The sequence below is a fragment of the Bombus vancouverensis genome, chromosome 11 (assembly GCF_051014615.1).
Source record: "Bombus vancouverensis nearcticus chromosome 11, iyBomVanc1_principal, whole genome shotgun sequence".
NCBI classification, from domain to species: Eukaryota; Metazoa; Arthropoda; class Insecta; order Hymenoptera; family Apidae; genus Bombus; species Bombus vancouverensis.
This window is the reverse complement of record NC_134921.1, coordinates 3,812,217-3,838,286: the sequence shown is the minus strand read 5'-3', so window position 1 is coordinate 3,838,286 and position 26,070 is coordinate 3,812,217. Positions and strand designations below refer to the sequence as shown.

Sequence of the window (26,070 nt, the reverse complement as noted above, 5' to 3'; positions counted from 1 at the left end):
GCATTAATTGGCTACTTGATAGGTTAATTTAATTGAAATACGTAATTTTATGATTCTGTAGAAGAAAAATTATGGAGAATCTTTATGAAGAATTTTCAGATTGACTATGTAATGATATTTTGAAATTACAAAAAGTGTACTGATACAACGAAACTTGTGTAAATAATATTATCAAATCTTGAGATGCAATGTACAAAAACAATTTAGGATTAGTTTGATGCGGGCGTTTCTTCGAGAAATGTGATGTTCTGTTCGACGTGATGCATTGCCACTGGTAATGATTATTGCGATGAATCTGCAAGTTTGAAGCACTTGTGGAACATCCCGGAGCAAGTCTCGTTCATGCATCTGTATTTATCGTTGAATGCGTGACGAAATTGGTACGACGTCCACGCGCGAATTAAGTTTATTTTTTATTTAAGTTATTACGTAATACTTATAGTTCCTAATATGAAAAAACAAGAATCTTTCGGAATAATATTTATCATTTGCAAGTTCCATTCGAAAGTGAAAAATCTCCAAAATTTATTCTCCCATCAGTCGTCAATTTTACAAACTTGTAATTTTATTAAGACATAATATTCGCAGTAATTCTTCTTTTCAGACAATGAATAGGAGCGAGTGTGATACGTCGATCGAAAGCTGATGTCTCAAGGATTACAATGGTTATGATCCGAATTGATGCAAACTTGTAGTTTTCGAGTCTGCATAGTCCCCTTACCAAATGACATCACTACCTTTCCCATTCTGTGAACTTTTACAGTTTAGACAAAGTCTTTAGTCTTTGACAATGCGGCGTCGGGTCATTTGTCATCAATAAATTACCTCATGTATAGTCTAAATAGTCTAAACAGTCGATATCATCTATATTTCATAGCTCGGCTTCGAACCGAATTTGAATCGCTGGTTATCGACTTCCCAAACATTCGCTCGAGCATCCTGTCGAAGTCCTTACCAAGCCAAAGGCCCAGTCATCAATTACGGCAAATAGCAGCGAATTATCTGTCATTATAACGAAGACGACGCGTCGCTATTAATATACATATATCCTTATAATGCATAGAATATTTATTAACTAATTGAAATGGAATAAAAAATATTTACTCTTTTGTGTAAACAAGCAGTATTCAGTTGATATCTTATTGATATCCTTATCGACACCCATTTCCACTATCTTTCCATTTATTTTTGTCCGAATACGCATCTACTATAACCATAGTTTAACAGTTAGCCCTCTCTCTCTCTCTCTTTTTCTCCTTTCCTCCCTCCTTCTTACCGGGACTAAATTTTCCCACGAATCACAGGAAAGTGATTATGTCTCGTTAGTTTAAACAAGCAACAGCAGCAGGATTATATTTCTCTTTTCAGAAGAGGCTGTCCTCGCGTTCCGCGTCTTTCGCAAGGCTTTAATGACCACCACGTGGTGCTATCATCGGAGGCAGTACGTGAGAAACACGGACGAGTATCATCACGCGGTGACTCGCTAAAATTATCCGTGCTTCGCTTTCGAGGCAACACCGAAGGATGAGAATTAAGCCGGCGCAAAAAACGACGAAGACCGTGAAGACGAGCGATGGTCTCTTCGGTTTCTCAAAAGACTTCTCCTGGGAAGGTAGTCAAGTGGAACCTTCCCGTTTCTTCGCCGACAATGTTCTCTTTCGAAGATTTTTTTCTCCGAGCAATTTTTTCTCCAACCGCAAGAGACATTTCTTTCTTTTTCTCCACCATTGCTAGTGATGTTTTGGGGATCTTTTATTTTACTGAAGTTATGGTTGTTAGTTTATATATTACGAAGTCTGGTTTACAATATGTACTTTGTTGGACTTTGTTGGATAATACTTGGTATTAGACTAAATACTTCATTCAGAATAATCAAGGAAGGCATAGATTTAATTACAGGTCTCTCTTTGTTCTTCGTTATATTCTACCCTCTATCAATCTACTCCTTATAGTTATAATTTACTGTCAATTATAAGATCATTCACTATACATGTATTATTTTTTCATATTATTACATATATTGTGATTGTGATATATAAAACTATAAAAATAGTATGTGTTGCGTAGAAAAAAATATTACGTAAAAATAAGAAAATCGTAGAGTTGAATTGTACATGATATTATTAGCTACATTCCTTACAAATACTAACTACGATATGTCTCGCACAAGTCGTATGGCTACAAACACGGGAATGGCGAGGAAAACGAAGATCTGGCGGCCCTCGGCTACCATCAATTGTCTCTAATAACAGTAACGTTCGATTAAATATAACCTCGAAACTTCTCAAGTCCGACATTCTCTAACACTATGAATATCAAAACAATATGTGCGACAAAAAATATAAATTAACAATAAACATTCGTCGATCTATTCCTAAAATGTAAAACACCGAAAGCACTACACCAAACCCGGAGCACGTGATTAATTGATCGACAATTAAAATGCAGCAGAGTTTATTAATTATGCAGCGAAAGTTCCGCGACGTTGCACGAGTCAGTATCTCGAAAGTAAATTAAGGATCATCAATTGGTGGCATACTCATTAAGAACCTCTCACGAAGGAAGATATACGAACGCTTGCTGAATGTACACGTTGGATCTCAAAGAATATCGCAAAGAATACAAATCGTACGATAAAAATAAATAATTGGAACAACGCGAATCAATTTTAGAAACGAACCAATAACATTAAAAAATTGTCTTTCCTTTCGAACATATATGCATTTCGGTCGATACATTACGCTTTGTAATTATAAGATTCTAGTATCCCATAAAGCTTTGTACTTTGATTAAACGAAGATTGTAAAAAATATTTTGCATCCGATGGGAAATATGATTCACGAGTCATTAATTCATTCCAATTATTGGCTGGAAGTATCTCTCAAGTCGAACAGTTCGATTTTACTCGACCGTTCAACCACGTTCGTCAGCATAAAGCTTGATATTTAATTATTGAGGCGGGTATTAACCACACGGTTAATTCGCAGCCGGCTCACTGCGTGTCTTATGATTAATCACTAAGCTGAAAGCCAACCCGAGAAGTAATTGTGCAATCAATATGTAGAAAAAAATTCCCAATACACTGTATATTCGTTCGGTAATTAATAGGGGTAACTCTCCACAAGTATTTAAATTATATTCATCAATTATCGGGCGCTTTGAGGTAGTGAGGAATTTTGGAAAAAAATATGCGAGTTATTTGAATTTTTTTGGTATAATGGCACTAATTAGTGGAGTTTTATCTTTTATGGGTTGTTTTGTAATAAAAATTACAAATTAGTAATTTTCTATTCAAACAATGAAACATTTTCGAATTTGAAAAAAGGAAGTAATTTCTGTGTATAAAAGAGCAACTGATTTCTTTATATAAAAAGAAAACTAGTGTTTGAATCACTAACATGTTACAAAAATAACTCGCTTCATAATTATTTTGATACAAAATTTTATAAGGTATGCCACTATCTTGATACATCTTTGTCAAAAATTAGCTTAAAGAAAAATGTAAAAATTTAATTATAAACACGGTTTCTTCAGATTAAAAACTTTGTTACTGTTACGTTCTATTTAGTTGCCGACGAGACGGTAGCGTTAACTGACGTTTAATGCAACTGGCAATAAACTCCACTTTTAACCTGCTATCTGCAGGAATACTGGCACGGGAGAGGATTAAAGTAAATTAACAATATGTAATGATTTATTCAAATCTTACTCGATTTCGATATTGACAATTGACTGACAGACTGACGGATATAAAACTCTTCGGTTGACAAAATGATAATTCTTCGGTTGACAAAATGATGATTCTTCGATAGACAATGGTAATTATTCGGATGACGAACGGTAATTATTGTATTCTGACTTCTCTGAGTCGCTACATTTATTTATATCTGTCGGAGATGAAAAAACGTCGGGGTCTTTCCTTTGAAAATGTTTGGGAAGACCTCCAACGTTTGTTCAACTGCCGACTTTGTTTACAATTTAAATTGTCTTAATATCGTTATAAAAACATAATTAGGTAAATATAAAAACATAGTTAGATAAGTTTTCGCAAGATAAAGCTTTTAGCGGCTTTAACTGCATTTCACTTCAAATACTGTAAACACGGTTTCAAATAAACGTTTTAAATTACCTTGATTTGAAAGAAATTACCAATTTTACTTTCGCGCTACGGATCGCGCGGGACGTGACAGTTACCTATTTTTTCTTGAAATTTCTCATATACACCTTAAGCGTCGTAGTAGATTCACGCGTTTGATCATGTGTGTCGACCCTCGGATTTTTTAAACGGTATACGCAAAATCTACGTATGCGTAAGATTTTCTTTTCCAATGCTTAGCAAAACATTTGCTGACTGCGCAACAATCATGGAATCAATTTATGTGAAACCCTGACCTGAGAAAAATAAGAGGCTTCTATAGTTAAAGAAGGTAGCTTAGTAAACGATACACTTTAGAAAAATAACGTTCTCCTATTTTAATTCGGGGCGTCATATTTATGAAGCAAATTTAGAGATTAATTGTTTTAGTAACACATTTTCATACTTTTCAGTGATTTTGCATTCATGCAATTTTCAAGACTTATTTCGCTGCTTAGTTCTGAATAAATTAATTGTGTTTTACCTTGTGCTTACGATATTTTCAAAATCAAAACTTCTTTTTAATTATATAATTAAGAGACAGATCACGGACTTTTATGCATTTATTGGGAATTTGGAGGTACAAAAATGCACACAATACATACATTTAAAACTCATCACCCTCAACGGATAAATTCGAAATAGTGATTCTTTTTGTAACAATGATCCGAACGCAGTGCCTAACGCTGAGTTTTACTCACTCTATAGTTAAATTCTGTTGAGGTTATTCGAGGTGTAAACAGAGAAAACACGTGGATAAATTGTAAGGCAGAAAATATATTTAAATAGAAGTGTAGTAAGTAAGAATACAATTTGAGCTGATCCAGATCCACACGCTAGCTGTGTTACCCAATAACTGAAAACCCCGAAGCCAACGTCGGCTATTTACTGTTTATGGCCTGACTTCGTCGCAGTCTTTTGTCTACGCGCTGTCGATGGCTTCAGTGCTTGAGAAAACTAAAAAGACCAGATGTAGAGTTTTCTTAGAAGTGGTAACCACTTCAACAAATTCGAAACAGCATGTATATAAAAATATTTATTATAATATAATATCTAGTAGATGAAACAAATTTCTATTTAGGTTCCATTTCCTTAATTGTGTTCATAAAATTATAAGAATATATAAAAATCCGCAGTCTATTAACCCTTTCACTACAGAAACCGTACTAAGTAATTCTGTGAATTGCATCATGAATTGATCATGAAGTCATGAAATCCGCCACAGTGAATCCGTAAATTTACGAATCCCGCATAAAGTATAATCAATCGATTTTCCATTATCGAAAATATTAAGCTAAAAGCACAAAACTCATTTAATGTCAGTTTAAAATTTTCAACAATTTCGTGTGAGGGAAGATTTCCAAGACATCCGAGTATCGTTTGATCTTCACACATCTAAAGTAAGAATTATATTAAATTAAATTCAATTGATAATTGCAAATTTTATTCAGCACAGAGTAAGCTGCTCTTCTTTCTATCACAGGAGTAAATATTGCAATTTAGATCTAGCAATTTAGATTGTGAATAATTATAAATAATTTAACTATTTTCCAGACTCCTCGTGAGAACTTGAATCTTGGTTGCAGCTTGTAGGTACAACAGCGTTCAAAGTCAACGCTTTGGCATTCAGTTTAGCTTATAAACGTTTCACGAGCAAAAGGAAAGAACAAAGGAAGAAGTAGCTAAAGAAGGATACGGAGGAGACAAAGAAATCGATGATACGACAAGGTGTCCGCGACAGGAGAACACTATCGACTTTCTGGGCTCGCGATCAAGCCCTGTAGGTACTTTAGAGAATACGACCAGACGCGTTTCGCGCATCAGCGAAGACATTAAACACGCCAGATGCTGGTGCATCGCTCGTGTAGCCAGCTTCTTACTTTTATTCTTCCTCTTCCTCTTTCATTCTCTCGTCATTGTTCCTCTCGATTCGAGTCTCCTCCTCGAACGGGGGCCACACGTTTTTGGTCGATCGCCCGTGGCGAATTTTTGAATCGTTCAGAACTGGTCAAGGAAGAGACTCTGCTTTTGCATTCTGGTATTTGCATCGTACCGATCAACGCATCTTGCATGGTGATTATTTTCGATACGTATCGGTTTCTGACTTCACTCGAAGTTCTCCTGAAACTATGCTTTAGAATGAAAATATTTGTATTTTCTTCTGTATTTATTACTGATAAATAGCATTTCATACAGTATAATATATAATATTAAACACACTATTTTGAATAAAGCTGTTATAAAGTTTGAACGAATGTCTAACACACAGTATGCAAAACTTACTCCAACGACTTTACTAAAATTGTTTAATACCTGTCAGTACCAAATCCTAGTCCCCTCTAAAATTATATTAAAACGAAGGATGAGCAAAGCCATCCTCTTTCGATTTATTAAAACAACCAAGTCTCATCATCTAAATTCCGGGAAGAAATTTCCATGTCAAGGAACAATATACGTCTGAGAGGAAGATCCGAAAATTGTTTCATAGTGGCTGGAAGAAAACGTTCCGAGAAAATCGTGCTGAAACCGTGCCGGGTGCACGTCACGCACCAAAGGCGAACACGGGAAATATTAGCGGCACTTTTTGTCGGCTCTGTAGTCGTATCGCTCTTTGTACACATTATTGTTCCACGTACGAACTCGCTGTGCTTTCATACGACACGCGTGTACAGTGTTCTCGTGTACAAAGCACGGTAGCGATATGCATATGCGAACGGTGTATGTTAATGACGTTCGAAGAGCCACGCTGCTCGCTACAGCACCGTTTTGAATAATACCGGGAGTATATCGTGTTTGCCTGATAGGAGCGCTGTGGAGCCTTGTAACAGTACCAACGAGATGTTTCTGTGGTATAACTTTTATGGAAATTTCAAGGTTGATGTGATAGATTTGAAAAAATTTAGAATTAGAAAATTTGTATTTTGCTAGTAAGTTGGAAAGATAAGATCGATATAAGCATCCATCTTTAAGATTGCAACCGGATTTAAAATTTTATAAGTGTATAATGTATGAAAGTAATAAGCTATTTGTAATTTATTCTGTAACGTATAATGTACAAAATATTGTAAATTATTTCTTCATAGGAATTTAAGGCATTTCAATAAAATACAGAAAAGAAAGAGTAAACACACAAAATATGATTCATGAGTGATCGCTGTTACCATTAATGGAGACTATAATTTGTGTTACTCTTATACTCGGAACAGTACTCGGAACAACATTTCAATATCCATAACATTCTAAAAAATCTACGATATTTTCGAATAAAATAATTTCACAAAAATTTCACATAGTAAAATAATAACGAAAAATTTGTATAGGATTTCATTTCTGCTTTATCCTTCGTATAAAAGGGAGCTAATATTAAAGCCACTAATATTCTGCAAAAACAAACCACCAAAATCCTACAAAACGAGAAATTAAACGAATCCCTCGAGAAACCACCCTCCATTCTGCGATGCTACTCGACGATCTGAACAGCTTCTAACTTGGCGAAGCGAAACGGAAGCGGCCAAAGCATGGAAGAAGCAAGACAGGGTCGAGCGGCAGCCTCTCTATGTGCAGGAACTCTAAAACGATCTCGCCGGTTCACGCGAGATAATATTAATCTCCGGTCTCGTGTCGTGCCACGTCCTGTAGCACAAGGGCATGCACGAAAGAGGCAAGAGAATCTGTCGGCGCAGCGGCGCCGGCGGCGGGAAATAGTGCTCTTGCTCTTAAGGTCGCGGGATCACGTGCACGTGGCGTGAAGCATCGCGTGGTTCCGTGGAATCGCCAACCTTTTTTCCGCTGGATCGGTGCACGCACGTTTGTTTTCTTCGACCGGTTGCATTCTCGTGTCAGGCTTACGCAAGCAGATCTACCAAGATGAACACGACGTGTTTGATTCGTGGATGATCGTAGAAAAGTCGCGTGGCGAAAACGTGCTATAACGAAGTTTAGTTCTCGCTAGTTGTTTCTGAGTTTGAGATTCGGGAGGAATGCTGAGAGAATTTTTAGTGGACTAGATGTTAGGTGTTTGATATTTTCATTTAAATAAAGCGGCAATAGCGCAGATTTTTATAGAAGAGAATAGAGATGAAATAGTGCAACGTTTCTAAAATTTCTGGGTAGATGGTTTTTATTAAACTTACCACCACTGGCCCTGCTACGTTTCCTCTGTCATCCCTCGATTCAATTATAGTTTTCTAACGTTAATAAATATCTTCGCAGTTTCTTGTTTGCTTTAATTTTATATCAAATATCTTTTCAAAACGTTATAAAGTCCTTCCATTCGTTAAAGTAACGACAAGATTGAAATATAGAAATTTAAGAACAGTAGCGGGGTTAAAATTCATCCATATCCAATCTCTAAATAACAAGTTAAATATCTTAGAAATTCCCTTATAGATCCTCTAAAACCGACATTTCTCGAACTTAAATAAAGACGTACATACAAGAGCATACATTATTCCGCAGAAAATGTTAGCACTTTACAAGTAAAACGACAACCACTACCTCTTTCTCGAACCCTCAATTACCCGGGCAAAATGTAACGACCCAATCTGTCCAAGTACCGCCTAAGTAGAATAAGAGATTGCCGATCAGGCGTGTCTGACGCTGATCAAGCGAACAATTTTGTCGTCGTACGACGACAAAATTCGAAGCCGTTACGTTAAGACATTAAGAAAGAAAATGGTAATCCGTGAATGGCCCCGCAATCAGACAGAACCAACCACGTTTACTTTTAAACGCGTTCCCTGTACGAGGATCGTAATCGATAGCGATGTTATCACTCGTTAGCACGAGCGCGAACGCGTGGCGACGAGGCCAAAGATGCTCGGAAGAAGCTCCAAAAGAAGTTCGAAAGAAGCAAAAAAGAGGAACAGAGAAAAGAAAGAGAGCGATACATCTTTTCGAAGACATCGATTTCCATTCGTTTGCATGGCCGTTGAACATTATCATCTTCGCCGAGTTTATCCGGCAAGACATCATCGTGTAATTTCCGAGCGCAGATTATATAGGGTGGCTGGCTCCGATTCCGATCTCTCGCGCCGCGAGTCATGTTTTAACTTGCTAAACCGACTCTCTTGGCCAATCGTAATTTTCGTTGTTCCGGCTGATCCGCGGATGCTCGTGCGCGCAGTCCACCACTTCGAGGACATCAAACGAACGACCTCTCTTAATAGCGTCGCACGCTCTGCGAAACAGCCCGCCCTGGTATTATCCGCCTCACAAAATCGCGTGGTCCGTCAAGCGCTTGTAAAACCGACGTTTCGCTAAAACCCACAAAAAAGGAACATTGAGATAGACATTGTCGACAGGGGTTTTACGGTAATCCCGAAGCCCCTGCTATGGTTGACGATCTATCTTTTCTTGTTTCGGGAAAACGAATATTTCAAAGCGTTTTCATTGTAAATGTTGTCTTCGCTAGATATTGTAAGAAACAGTTGTTTCTATCGATAGTCAAAGCGTTTTGGTATTGCTCGAAGATAATTGCATATTAAATTTGAAGATTAATTAAAGAATCTACGAATATTTGATAAGAAAAGTTTAAATCCTTCCAAACTCTCTACAACTTTAAATCGTCGTACGTACTTGGCAGTGGAAGAATTAAACATGTAATAAAATTACGCAACTACTTTACACTGGTTGCAAAAAATATTTGTTCATCGTACACAGTACATTGCACTCTTATTTTCCAACGAAGCGTTTTCTTTATCAGGTTTTACATCTCATATTCATAGAATCAAACTTTTGTAATCATATGCAAGTACCACTAAATGATACGAAAATCACTATACTCGAATCTAATCAATTAGTATATATACATAGTAATTAGAAAAGGTATTTGCACATCCTTGTAGTTATTATTGCATTTGCATACTAATCAATTAGTTCCAAGCATATTAAGTTTGGTACCATTGGACAATACCAATAACCACTGTAAATGCAATACTAAATGATGCACAAATATCTTTTATTTTTTAGTGCAGCAACCGCGGGTACATAGATCAAATCGATGGCGAGAACCTTTCCGAAATTTCCTACAATCTGAAACCTACTTCCACCCTCTCACAATCCACAAGAACCTTCGTACTCCAAAAAGCCCATCTTAACACCGGTTCACTTCACACCTCAGCCTAAAAAAGAAGACTCTCATTTTTATCAAACGATCCAAGCAAACCGACCGAGGATCCACGAATCGAAGCTCGCGCATTCGTGCCACAGGGTGAAACGGTACGATCGGCAAAAACCGATGGGTTCGAGTTATTTATTGGCACGTTCTTAGGACAGAGAGGACGAAGCAATACGATGAAGGTGGAGCTTGGACGGTGGACAGAGGCATCGGTACCCCGTACCCGGAGATATCTTATCTGAGACACACAGTGCGCGGCGTGGAACTCGCCGCGTATACTTACATCCTCGCCGTGGGCCTGATACCACTCGTTGATAACGGACAGACTAGTATCTGATGTACGGGGCAAAAACAAAAGGCGCCGTCCAGCCCTTCTTCTCTGCTCTCTCACCCCCTTCCCTTTGACCGGTAAAGCCTCGAGCTCGTCGACTGTCTACGCCGCGATGCGGTAACGAGGATCGATCTCGTTGCGCGGCCGATTTATATCGCCGGGGAATGTTTTATGTCGCACGAGGATGCGTCCGCGAGGGAACCACAGGAACACGTGCAGAGGAGCGCGTCGCGTTATCGGATTCGAAAAGGCCGCGAGGAACTCCTCGCATGCGAGACCGGGGACCACCACGGAGGAGTATCGCCGATCGATCGCAGGTGCAGGGTGTTCCACGCACGAACCGACTATGAAGTTATACTCCAGGCTCCGGGGGGTTATGTAATGCGAGTGTTGTGCAATGATGCGAGGTGCAGATTTTTGTCGTCCCTTGGGGTGGGTGGGACGCAGGAGATTCAAGGTTACTTCCGGTTACTTTGATCAGTTTCGGAGGTGTGACTTTGTTTTTCGTCATTCCGTTCTCGTTAAAAGTTTTAGGAGTGGCTTCCAAAGGTATGATTTTGTTTGTGAGCTTGGGATCAGCTGACCGACATTAATTTTCGAATATTCAATACCTCTATCTGGTCTATGTGTAGGCAATGTTTGGAATGAAAGCTACTTTCGTTACGTTGTGGATTGGGATCACTTTGACGTAGTTTAGTTGAGTTTTATTGACTGAATTTATTGTTCGATCTTAATTCAGTTATTGAGTGCTCGGTGGATCTGATCTATAAGTAATGTTAAAAATGAAAATATTCTAGTTATTTTTTAATATATAATTTATATTCTACATACGTAACAGAGACGAGAAAATTAATATAATTTTAATAAAAATTCGTCTATTTATAGTAGTTACAATAAAAATGTTGGATTATCGTTCAGATGAATTTACTTTGGACGCTGAGTCGACTTTAATAGGTTTTGGTATTAATTTTAAATAAAACCAGCATTAGCGAGACAAACATAAATAGAATTCTATTTAAATATAAAATCGTAAAGTTAGCACTGTCTTTTCATTAGGATACATCTTCGAAACGATCAACACAAAGACAGCAGTCATCGGCGCACGAAACGAACGGATGCAACTCGGTGCATCAACCTTCGAGAAAAAAGGGGCGATAAATTAGGCGAGCTTATCGACGATCGTTCGCGCGTGTATAAGCTTCGGTTCAGAAGCTCGGAGTATATGTAGACACGTTTCCGTTTACATCCTTTCGACGCTGAGAAAGCGGCAAGGACTCGCGCAGCTTTCGTTCGCTGCATAAAAAGTCGGCGTATTGGTTTTACGTTCCCTTATTTATGAGACCATAAACTCAGGCCCAGGATTCGCTAAGTGCAACCACGCGAACTTTGCAACCAAGCTGCCGGCTGCACATAATCAACAGCTCTAGAGAGAATGTATTAATAAATTTCAAAGTCAATCGCGCGACGGTGTCGATGACTGGATAAGATTTATAGGATTTCTGTTCTGGTTATCCAAATGGAGTGAACACCTTCGAATCGAAATAAAACGCAAATTATTTGAAATTTGTCTGACTTCTTTACTTTAGTATAAAGTCAGCTTTATGATGTTAATTGTGGAACGTAATATCGTTCAAGTGTCATCCTTGACACTTTTTTCCACTATATTTTCACGTAACTGGAACTAAAATTCATCGACTTCGTCTATGATATTGTCTTTTAGCTTGTCAATCGTCTTTGGATTATTGTTCTTATTCTCTTATCCTCTTCGTGAAATTAAGCATCTATAGTATTACGTAACAATAAATGTCTATAGCGTTCAGTGGTGATTTGTTTATACTTTCTGATTAAATCTATCAAAAACAAATGAAAACACGCCGGACCGTTTCTCGCTATCAATTGTTGAAAGTTGTGACGCTCAATTCAGATAACCCTGTAGAAATGTTATTGATTCGAACTATCCGAAGATACTATTATTAAGTGTGAAAATATTTTGAACGTAAACTTTGAAATATACGTTTGAAGTATACGTTTGTAGTGAACATTTGCCTTGATGCTTGTGTATTTTTCCACATTGAATTCCAATCTGTAATCAGATTTTTCTATCATCTGTATTTTTTTATATAATTGTATCTTTTATCAATTAATAGTTGCTAAATTTGTAATTATTTTTTCAGTAATAGTTAATAATAGATAAAAGTAGAAATTTTTCAGGGAAGTAAGAGATGATTGCGTGAGTTGAGACTAGTGTGCAGAGGCGGCTGGTTGACTAGAAATCCGCAAAAAGCAGTCCGATATCTCAACCGGGGTAAGGTATTTGTTCTGGGTAAGACTATCGGAGACGTAAACATTTTTCGCGATAATCGACAACGAGGAGTGTCTCTGTTATCTAGCTGTGAACTTATACGACTGTAGATAACAAAAGCTAGTTCTTCCGCGACTCGTTTCAAGTCCTGTAACTACTTTCTACGAACCCAATCGAACTAAGGTGTAAAATCGATTGTCACGAAAGTTCCCGTATCTACGTTGACTAACAGAAATCTAAGAAAATACATAAAATATCAAGGATATTTACCTAGCTAAATCAAGATAATAAAAGATAATTTCTCATTAGTAGTTTAATCGTGTGTGTAATTTAGAGAGAAATTTTTAAATTCCAAATTTTCACCAGGATATTGAATACTAGCTGGCATTTAACAAGTACAAATATATAAATGTTTCATTGACGTGTTCCAGACTATTTCCCAAGTTCACATTTCTCGAGATTGATTAATTTCCTTTATTCTTTATCATCCCTTAACCTTTCCTTATCTGCCAACCTTTTTTCGTCCATCTTCCCTTTTCTTTATCTTTCTCATTTTTCTTCTGTCATTCTTGTTTTCCCTTATCTTCTTCCCTTTCTTTCTTCTATCCATTTCTTTCTTCTCCCTTTTCCCTTTTTTTGCCTCCTGTACAGAATTGCTTTACACGGTCGTGACTCCAAAGGTATGGATTCTCGCTTTGTCTTCATCAAACATCACCTTTCTCCCTTCTTCCTAGTTTCATTTCCCCTTTCCGTGTTCATGAAGGATACTCACGATGGATTTACACGCGTAACGAGCTTTTTATCGCGGCACACGTTGGAAACAGGCGGCAAGTGTGCCGCGAGTTCATCCAAGATCATTGGAGAGGATTTACCGCGGCGCGATCCTTAACTGGACGTATAATGCCGACACAACGGAAGCAAGAAGCCGATCCTGCGTTTGTTTCGTTAATAAATGATCGTTTTTATCCAACACGGAATTGGATGGGATAGCACGATGTCTAGAGATACTCGTAGCGTGATCATCATCGTTGCGAGAGTCTGGATTAGCCTCTTCAGCGACTTGTTTGTGCCATGGGGATTGGTGATACTGATGCACAGATATGGGAAATCCGTGTTGTTCGCAATGTAGCGAACATTACGTAAGGAAGAAGCAGATAAAATTTGTCACAGAGATATTAAAGCTAGGATAGGTCTAAGATACTCGTTCGTTTATCTTCACATAAATCTTTCTCCAGAATAATTTTGTGACGAGTTCTCGTGCTATTCCAAATATCGTAGATAAGTAAGAAACATATCTTTCTGCATCGCATATTAAGAAATAAGTATCTTACTATTATACTACATTAAAATGTACAAGTCGTTTCTAAGAAAATAATTTATAATTACGGAAAAAAGAAAGAAATATAGTAACTTTTTCAAGATATTCTAAGAGACAAATACAATTTGACATATAATTTATTTTTTTGGATCGAAAGAATTTCATTCTAGAAGTAATATATTTTTGTAAAGATACGAGCAATTAGTTTAGCTCGATGACATATCTTCCTCCATTTACCGTAATGTTAGTCTATACTTGCTACCGTGTATATTTCATCTTAGAATTTGATCCGAGAACATCCAACTGCTAATCAGGGCTGAAAATCGACAAGGGGGAGGACGACTTGTTTAACGATTTATAATAAACGATACTGAATTCCAACTTGTTCGATACACTCCGTTAATCAACAACAAAATTGATACACATTTCGCCACTGATACACAGTTGCGCAGAGAAATTTTCATTAAGAATCGCAATCTTCGCGTTCTCATTCCTTCGACGACAAGGCATATACACGTAGCATGCGCCATTCTTCGTTGTCGACGCGAAGGTCGCACAATTTCCAAGTTTTCTCGATGTTTGTGGGAACTCAAAACTTCTCACGTTGAGACTAGATACAAACGGGCCGTGAGGATCTCTTGCAACGCACGAACTACATGATGGGAAGCGTCTGATTACTGCCGTCTGGATTCCCTGGCGGCGGATCATCGATATCGATCCGGATTCCAGCCGTTTTACATATCGCAATTTTCAACTCGTACTAAACGTCTTATCCACTTGTTGTTGCGTTAATTTCATTGCGACTGTGTGTGCTCTTATTTCGTCACATTTAACATTCACCTGCTATCAATATGCATCGACGTGTGTAACATTTGCTACGAGCATTGCTACGTGAAAGAATGTCGTATCTTATTTTTATTTCTTTCGGCGTAAATATGATTAACATAGGTAGGCTGGGAAATTTTCTGCATATTTGTAGACAAACTGCTCTTCGCTTTCAGTATGCTAATATAAGATTCTGGTTTGGAAGGAACGAAGGAAAAAGTGAACACCTTTTTTCATAAATATCAGAATACTTATAAAAACATATGTATACTTGGAAAATCGTCGCAAAATTATTAAAATTTCTGAGCATTATTATCTCATTCGAGACGTTAGACTCAAAGAATACATATTTAACATTATGATACTAATCAATTTAATATGATAAAGTTACTACATTTTCTCTTAGCTGTCACGTCTTTCGATTACAAATTTGACCAATTTTGATATTCATACCTTTTTTGAATTTATTGGCATCTGATTCCATGTATACTAAAAACAATTTTACACCACAGATTCGAGTTTTGTGAAAATTTCTTGTAGTGTTTTATCTGATTCATGTTCAACTTTTTCGACAAGCTTTAGGCTAGAAAATTAAGGAGGTCAAATTAAGGAGGTCATGTATTATACTTTTCTATATTACTGCAATTTCAAAGACAGGTCCAACAAAGTTTCGCTATGTATTGTTGAATAATGAATTCATTCTCATACGCATTCGGGAGAACGTTATAAAAATTATGTGAAGAATGTAAAAGTACGTGTTTGGATCTTGTGGTGAAATTTTTTAATTCTATACTAATAAAGACATAAATTCACTAGATAAGTTTCATACATATAAAAATCGTAATTGCTTAATGTGCTCTTTCAAGAAGACACGAATAAGATACGGTAATAAAGAAAGACGTGGTATTCTATTTTATTGCACTGGTTCGTCGCCTCAAGGGTTAATAATTCAAACGTAAGGTTAATTTAGGATCGCGTTTAAATTTAAAATTAAATTGAATTTCCTGTGTAGCTTGAAATTAACAATGCACCATCCTATCAAGTATTAATAATACTCTATCTCCAAGTACCGGTTTTCGTGACAATGTTAAGATTTATGGATTTAAAAACCAATTGGTCAAAGCCTACATAACTCACGAACTAACGTAAACGATCCAATACGTTCGTGACCACAGACCGGAGACACACAGACCTACATCGGTGGTTGGTGGGGCTATCGACGAGCATTTTGGGGTGTGGGTTTTCGTGGAACAGCAGTAAAGCCAGTCGAGGTCGGGCGAGACCGCAGATTTATGCGTAGTAAAGGCTGGCTAGCCGGTCTTGCTCTTCTTCATCCCCTTTTTTCCCTCCAGGATCGCGCTCGCGCGAGCCAGGCCACGCGAAGAAGGACATTAGCGTTGCTTTCGTCGGTACTTACGAACAGTTACCGCGTAGCATCGTAAATTATTGCCCACGCCCCGAAACTTTCAGTCGTACTCGGACTTTTCGACTGGAACAATCGTTTCCAGCCCACGTGGTTTTGGTTGAAAGAGAAGAAAAAAAGAGATATTCAAAGATCGTTCGTGAAGCAGAGAAGGCTAAAAGCGCGTATAAAAATCGTTCTTCCATGCGTTCTATCTGTATTATCGTAGCCGTATGCTATATATGTATATATAATTAGCAGGTTAATTATAAGTTAAACGCGTTTTGAATAATTAGTGCAACTGATTGATGGCGTTCTTTTGCCATAACGTAAAGATGCAGCCCAGTTTTTACCGCTTTTTTTTTATTTCGAATCTTGTGAGAAGTGGTAATTTCCTTCGAGCGTTTTTGTGTTCCTAGGGTTAATTTATGGGTGCAGCTCAGAAGCACTGGCGTTTATTGATTTTCATTTTGGATCCTGTTTTAATTTGGTTCTTCGTTCAACGCTTCGTTGAAGCGCGTTAAGAATTATAGATATTCAAAGATAATTTATATAAAAGTGATTAAAGGTATTTTAGCACGGAGATATAGTTGACCGATATTTAAACATTGATCGGTATATGTACGTTTTCTTCCTATTTAAATGACATTTGACTATGTCTTTGTCTTAATGTCAAAGAGCGTAACTTTCGCTATAGGAGTTATATAATGATGATAATTACAATTGCGCATTAGATACACTTGCCCAGTTTGCGGTTAGAAATTACTGCTTAATTAGTTTCAACATCGGCTATCGTAATTAGTCGTGTGAATATTCATACCCCAGGCGTATGATGCAGGTACCGTGTTTATATAAAGAAATTTCTGTTTATCACGTATGTTACTACTTCTACCTATCTGTTAATAATAATTAGTCTACGAACTTTTATGCAATTTCATATTTTTATTAATATAAATAAATTAAATCTTAATTAAATCTTACAACAAGTAGTTCATTTTGAATATTTTTTACATCTTTACACATGGATGGCTTCCTGGTCAAATATTGTACGTCGACTTTTATCGTTTTCGAGAGAAACGATTCTAAAAATGCAATGGTACTTAATAAATAAATATATCTTTCTTGAATTGTATTTTTGCCAATAGCTATTATAAAATTGCAAATTGATCCTTTTTGGCGATTTAAAAATACAAAGGCGGATCACAGAGTTTGAAAATATTTCTACATAAACTATATACGATAGATAAAAATATCATTTTTCGCAAATCTATGGAGCAGATATAAAAATGATTTTTATATAGCATAAAGAAACAGGCAAGTACTATTTCTGGCATATAAAATAAACAGTTACGTTTAACAAAAGGCGGACGTACAATGTCTGTGATATTATATACGATTTGCACACTTTTGTATTTTTAAGTTTCTCACAACTACATAAAAATTCACAATCTAACAATAAACACACCGAAATACTCGATCCCCCTAAACCATTCACCCTTGAATCACACCGAACAAACGTTACAATTTCGAGAACGATGTACCGTCTGGCGAGCCAGCGCGGCTGCGGCACGATAAAATCTTCATAAGGTCCGACTGTTCGTTATCGTTTTCGTCGATTGATCGGGCAAAGTCCCAGCGAAATCCTTACCAGGTATTACGACAAGGTTCCCGTGGCCCGTTAACAAAAGATCGAAGGGGGTGAACGAGGAGAAACGACAGAGTACAAGGTAAACAAAGAAGGAAACGAAGAGAAGAAAGAAGCAACGTGGTTGCTGGTCCACGTGGGATCAGCGGCGATCGTTAAAGAAATATCGACGTCGTATGCGCCTCCTTGCGAGCGGTCCACGTCGAATACGCCGGAATAGTATCTGTAATGCGATCGCTTTGGCACTGTATGGCGATAGCATCATTAACCCTCCGTGCGGCGAACGCTGAATAAGATCTTGTTATGCGATATCCGACCGTGGAGGGATAGCGGTCGCCCTCTCGCTGCACAATACTCGCTAATTAAACGACCGGTCGGCCCGCCACCGCAGATACCAGAGCGCGATTGCTTTGTCTTGGTCCACGCGGGGCTACGCCACGCCACCGCGGCCCGAATTAATTGGCGGCGAGAAAATAAATAGGGAAGCGCGGCCGATTCTCGCGGACGCGACGCGACGTACCACGCAATCCACGCCGGCCTCGCAAAGTGCCTGCCTTTCGCGGAAGTTGCGAGAGTTTTGTGAAACGGCAGATGATCGTAACGGAGCTTTACTATACGTGATTTCTAGATTGCGGATATTTATACATTTATGGGAAATTTAAGGATGTACAAATTGCATGCGGAATGCACGCCATGTACGAACATGTACACATATAAAATATTCAAATTATGGTACTCGTTATACGTAACTACTTATTAAGCGAAGAATTTTCTGTATGTAAGTTCTGTTTCTTTAGTTCCGTCTATAAAGATTCGTAAATTTGCATGAACATTCGCGGTTTACATAGTGATTTCAGAAGGAGAGAATTCGGCTTCTTCGAGGTCTTTTATAGGTTCTTTCAACACGTTCACTGCTTACGACGCGTATTCGAATCAGCACATACATACATACTTTAGATTATGTATGATCTCGTCTTGAATGTGGTATGTGAATTGAAAATCCCGAAATTATGAAATGCATTTCATAATAGTTCGTATTCAACAGGTATGTAAAGTTTCACAATATAAAGACAGGTAAAAGTTTTATTAGCCTGAAGCATTGTACGAAATGAAAATCGGCTCCACGACAAACGTGTTAACGCTCGTGCTTGTGTGAGATGCAGCCAACTAATCATTTGTAACATATTTTTTGTAGTAATAAATAATCATATTCTCGTATTTGTAAAATCACTTGTCTTCCTTCCATTTCTAACCTTGTGTTTTGCACCATATAGTATAAAGAACGTAAGATATAACATTAGTATTGCAAGAAATATCTTATTATATAGCCTAGAAGCAATTTCGTTAAAAAAATGGTGCATTTTTAACCGGTTGGATCGAATAACGTTGTATGTTAAGGGGCTAAATTATCTCGTATTAGGTGTGCATCATTGTCATCAAATTCACAGGTTAATAGATCCAAGTTGACACAATCCAAAATATTTAAAATTAATTCTACAATAAATGCTTTCAAAAATACTGTAGTAATCTGTGAATAGTGAAAAAAAGTAATGGAATGTTAGTTAAAAGTAACCACCCAATAACAAATTCAACCATAAAATAAGAAAACTTTTACAACTATATTTTATAAGTTAGAAATTCGCCGATAATGACTGCTACAATAAAATGAAATTGTAAAAGATATGTCTGCAGTGGAAGTCTAGGCTACGACTTTTCACTTGCCAATTCAGTAATATCGTTAGTCATTAAGAGTTCAAAATACCAAAACTCGCCACAACCATATAAAATCTGAAAAACACATCCTTTACTATCATACTTTAATTTACCTATCAACTTCATTTCACATTTCACGCACCCTAACAAATTACATTCTGTAAAATTACCTACAAGCATATACTCCTTTGCCCATCCATCATGCGGGTGATCTACCAAACAAAACATGGCGAACCATCCATCTTCCCCGTTTCTCTCCGCTATCACAACCCGGCAAAACTATTCGACTACCCTCCATCGCATCGTGCAGAACCAAAGCCAGAGAGATCGGATACGATTCGTTTCTTACGGCCACGCGATCGAAAGCCAGCTACACACCCGGTCGATCTCCGTGTTTCAACCTGCCAGTCTTTAAATTTCACGGCGAGCATCGACGTGCTAATCGCACGACAGTCCAAGGAGAACCTCCGGCGGAATGAAAACATTTCCAGCCGCGAGTGCCAGTCTGTCCAAGAATGGAGCCTTAACCGGCGATAAATCGTCATCCGATCGTGCTTGAAGCGCGCTTAATTGGCGGTATCGGCGACTGGTTCAGTCAAAGAGTTGTGAAAATCCGGCGTAACCTGTCGCCGGAAGACTGGACGCACGTGTCACTTCTTTTTTCATCCTTTTTCTTCGTCGTTGGCGAACCAATCGAAGAATCCCGGTTAGACAGAGCTCGTAGAACGACCGAGGGACGCAAGAACGAGCTTACGTTCTTACTTGGGAACGGGACAGCTTCTTCTTTTTACTTTTTTCTTTTTTATTTTTTCGTTCATCTTGTTGGTTCTCCAGGCTGTTTCAACAGGCGTGGTCGAGTAACTGACGAGCGCAAAACTTCCCTTGAATCGAAAAGTATCGTCCACAGACAGTATGATGCTAGTCTAACCTGTTGTCAGGAATGTTCCTTTTCTTGCAATATCCACTGAATTTCTTCTCGCGTATTACTTCCTGATGTGAATGCATCGAGGGTGTTTGGAATTCATGGAATTCATTCCAGTTACAATGTTAATTCGTTTCGTAGAGAAATTAGGTTCGAATCGATGAAATCATTATGTTTGGCAGGGACGATGTTAATTGGTCTGGAGCCCTATAATTATTGGAATATTTTACTAAATAATATAGCACGAATTTTTGTTTAAAATTCTTCATGGCTATCAGCAACAAATTCTTCGGGTCCTCAGAGTATTCAGTTTCTTCTAACTAAAAGAGTTTTATGAATAAAAAGCGTGACGGCATTACGTCTTGTTAAAATTTGGTATTGTACGAATCCATCTTCTAATATTATAATAAATAAATTTAAATAAATAGAAATAAAATAAAAATGAATAAAAGTAAATATCATAAAAATAAAATAAAAATAGAATAAAAATACTGAACATAATTAAAAATACATTAAATAAAACTAAAGTAAGAATACAAATTCTTCTATAAGCCAAACTATCAAAATACCATTTTAAATTCTCCACCAGCTAACCAGTTAAGCCTCTAAAAATTTCACGTTGCGCGGCCGAATATCCCCTCCATCCCTAGAGACGATCCATCATTTAAAATTAATGTGATTTTAAGACCAGACGACGATATCGATAACAAGATAATTAAAAATAGGTGCGGCTGGATTCTTCGTCAGCCTGATACATCCGTTCGTGACGACAAACAGGTGTGGCTGTCTCCAAAGATTGCGTAGGAACGTCACGCGGGTATATTTGAAAACAGGTGTTCGAGCATCGATAGAGAAAGGTGTGCTGGCACCATTAGATACGCGTGCGATCGTATATGTGCATATTACACAGTCCAGTTAATCCGACGCATTTAGGAGACTCGATGGCTCGATTATTTAAAGGTCATGGGTTGCTACTTGAACCGAGCCAATGACCTTGATGTATTATAATTATAATATATTATAGTATAGATTCATAGTATAGTATACATTTGTTAAATCTTAAATTTAAGAAAATCTACTATATATCTATCTTCTATATCGTTGAAACTAAATAAGAAAGTAAAGGAAGCTTGGTCTAGAGTAAGTAACGACAATATATCAGAAATTATATTTTTTATAGTCAGACGGAACAGTGAAACAAACGAAATATTGCATTGAAAAAAAAGATTCGTTGGTAATTTTGGTTTTGGAAAAGTGATTGGAAAGTAATTGATCAAATTTGCTAATTTCGAATTTTCGAAGAAATGTCATTTTCTGAATATTTTATTATGTTTGCTCGTGTGCGTGTGATTGCTTTAATACGTCGTGATATTAAAGAAATTGAACTTGCACAATTTGTGGATATTTCTTCCATCGATAATCTTGCAGCTTTCCATGATTCTTGCTAATTATTTACAACAATATAAAAACTGATTCACGAAAAAAAGCTACAAAATAAAGATGATACTTTTAGCCAATTCTGTATTACTCTGTCTGATCGAAAACATTTTGTCAGCTGTTTCATGTAAATGTTATAACAACTAAAATGGTGTGCCAATACCTTTTGTAGCCACTGTACGTTCACAGCAATGTTTCAAAATGGCACCATATGTGAAAATGGTACTAAGATATGAAGTTAATTGAAAATTGTTGAAAGTCCAAAGAGAGATAGGATACGAATAAAATTGTTAATTAGAGAGATTGTAAAATTAGAGAAAGATTCTCTAAAGGATTCTTTGTATTAGCGTTGATTTCATATGACAATGGATTTTCTGTGGAAAAGAGTTCATGAGTTTTTTCGCTGATGACGACTCAGATATGATGAAATGTATGAAGACTGTGATTCCTTTAAGCTATTTACGTGGTCTGGAAAGTAACTACAATGGAATCTCGATAGTTTAATTAGCGATAAGTTAGTTAAGAAATGTAGAACAGGACCACTATTGTACCGGGGTTAATGGATTAAAGAATTTATGAGGCATATTCGTTCAGAGAAAAAATCATTTGTAAACCCAATAGAACGCGATGGATTTTTGAATACAAAACTAAAGTAATTACACGTAGGTGCGAGAGTCCTGATTATACAGAGATACTCCTTCGATCGCAATTTGTAATTATAATGGAAATTTCTAACTGTATACTATTTCATATGTCAGCTCTCCGATTCTTCTTCTTAAGCCTTCAATGATTGTTCGTCGTATTTAAAATGTCTAAAATATTCGAAATGACGATATCGTTCGTGAATTTCGTCTGCATTACATTCGACTAATACTTTCGAATATTTATCTAGTGATTGCTCATCGTTCTAAAGAGAGATAGATACTGAAAAATAGCTCCAGCTTTGTAATCAGTAGGAAAGATATAAGAAATATGTATATAGACTTTCTTTATTTTCTAGCAAACCGCTCTTAGATGAAACGATTTAGAAGAAAATATTTGTCTTAAGGACAAATTTTTCCGCATTCGTATAAATTTTTACAAATATATAACGATATTGTGAAATATTGGCAACGTATTTCTCTACGTTAATTTGACAACTTAAGAAATCATTTTAAGATACAAAATATAAATTGATGAAGTTTTCCAAACCAAGCTAATCTAAACCTGTCGTGGATCGCTTACAATTCGACTCGTTTGAAAATTACATAAAATTAGAACTTGATAATTTTCAAGAAAATCGATTACTTTCCACCAAACCTTTCTTGTTCCATCAAAATCTACAAATTATGCAAGCCTAAAATGACACAACACGAAACATGCGACATTTTTTTAAATTGTACACTTGTACAATTAGGTACTTACCTAAAAGGAATTATTCGTCTATTGGACAAGAATTCGTAACGAGATAACGAATCCTCTATTGGATAACAATTTCACGATTTCGAACCTATCCGGAGAAATAAATCGTGGAAGATACTTTCCAACTACACGCGGTTAGAAAAAAAGAAAAAAGGAAAAACCGTCGTTAAAGCGGTGAACAAACACTTGACAGCCGTCCGGCGATGAACGTCGTGCCGCGCAAAAATCACGAGGTTGACTTTGCCTCGGTACGGAGGAGTCGATGAACATGTAAACGCAGCTGCAGGGCTTAAAGGTCCGTTCTCGAAGGCAAGCAGCAATTGACGATGCAATCGCGGGGGATGCAACGATCCGCGAACGGAGATCCTGATCGTAGCCTGTACTTAGGTCGCAGGACGAACGAATGCACCCTCGAGGACTCGCCATTGTGATAGTAATTGCCTTCACCTTCGATGGGACCAGAAACCGGATCACTACTCGTTCGATCCAGATCGAAGATCGTCGATCCTTCCTTGCTCGTCGCGTAAGGTCACCGAGAAAGATCTCTCACATTATCTCTTTCTTTCTTTTTCTTTGTGACTTGTTTCTTTCGTAGATTAAAGTTTGAAAACGTTGAAGAACCGTAACGATAGACATAATGATCTGCAATGTCGAGTGATCGATACGTGTAACATTAATCTCCTATCTTCTCTTTTTATTTTGAGGCACTTAATGTTTGTATATTTTATGTCTTTCTAACATGGAGTTTAAGAAATTTCAATTGTACAATTATTTATTAATTAATTATTAATTTTATTAATTATGTTAGGCTCGTTACACATTTCTATCGATTTTTTTGTTCTTTCTTTTAAATTTCGCGAGTTGTACAAGTAACCAATTTTTTTCTGCATTGCATCTATTCTAGAGTTTTCCCAAAATATGTACATACTCATTGTTTATAAGAAATTTTTTAATAACGTGCACCAGTACTTTCTACACCTAATGTAACTGTGTTTGGAACTTTGTACATTTTTGCGGAACTGTTTCGAAATAGGATAGAGAATCAGGATTACCATTTCAAAATGAGGAAAAAGAATTCCACGTTCTGGTACTTTATCGAAGGGTATAATTAAAAAGATAATAGAGGAAATGCCTGGGATATTATAGACTTACAAAACATGTATTATAAAGACTTCAACAACCACTAATAAAGCGATTAATGCAATTAATACAATAATAGAGTAACTAAAAGCGTAGTTTTCTTCTTTGAAAAAAGAAGAATCTGCCTTGTGAGATGCTCTACGCCCGAACTATTGAATTCCCCCAAAAAGAACATTTACTTTAATATATCCAGTCACAAAAGTATAAAAGAACTTATAATACTGTACAGTTCTACATTCAAGATACTTCACATTATCAAGGAATAAAAAACATTATCAAGGTAACCTTAGTATTTTAATTCTTCTGCTACGCTGGAAATAGTGATTAAAACAATATAAAGCAAATAAAACAAAGAACTTTACTTTCCACAAATCGAATTCATTTACCATCGGTGGCTTATTGCACAAACATTGTATGTTCACATTTAGCGAAAGAATGAATATCTTTTTGGAAGAAACCGTTCTAAAGATTCTATGGCATTTTATAATTAAATAAACATGTATTTGTCTTTATCAATGCTACATAAAATTGTTTGTAAATTGTACGTTGATCGTTTTTAGCAACATGAAAAATACGACAAAGATGGATCATGGTTTCTGAAAATATCTGTACATATACTACGTACAGTATTATTTGCGCACATAAATGTGATTTTAATACAGAGTACAATAACTAAACGTTAGGACTAACTAAAAGTAAAAAACTATTCGTTACATATAAAATCTCAAATTTCATAAAAACTAAATATACAATATCTGTTTAGCAAGCCATCGAAATAATCAAATTACACAAAAAGAAGTTAAAGGTACCGCGAAGCTCAATTCGTCATTTTAGTCAGCGGCTGCTTCAAACGGCTCAATCCTACCCGATTCGATCACTTTTTCCCGACGCAGCGTTTTTTCCAGATCGGCGTTTTTTCGGAGAGTTGCCGAAGGCGCAAGATAAATGGCCGCGCGGATATTCTGCCTGCGGCATGCAATCAGCTTGACACAATAGGTTCTTCTGTAAACCGGAACACGTCACAGCTAATGGTCCACCTTGAACCCGTTATCCTGAGGACTCCATTTGGGCTCCGATTGGGCCGTCGAGGAGGGAAAAGAAGAGGAAACAGGCGAAGATAGAAGGAGAGGAAAAGAAAGAAAGAACAAAAAGGGAACCGTGTCGAGGTGTATCTATGCCGGTGTTTCAAGGGTGCAGCGAGATATGCGGTTGCAGGTTGCCGGCAAAGGTCGTCGGGAGGCTTCGAGGTGAGTAGTTCCCACACTTCGAGGCTGCCTCGAGCGCGGAGCGCTAGAAGCGCATGGGTCAGACGCCTGTGCGCGCCTCGAGCGACGATCATGATTCAAGTAATGTTACACGAGACGAATCCTCGCGATCCAAC

At 37.2% G+C, this 26,070-nt stretch overlaps 1 protein-coding gene across 3 annotated transcripts in view; it reads right to left on the bottom strand.

The window, feature by feature from the left end:
* The window catches only part of LOC143303342 (uncharacterized), a 341,675-nt gene that overhangs the window by 229,932 nt on the left and 85,673 nt on the right, over nucleotides 1–26,070 (bottom strand). The window lies entirely within an intron of this gene.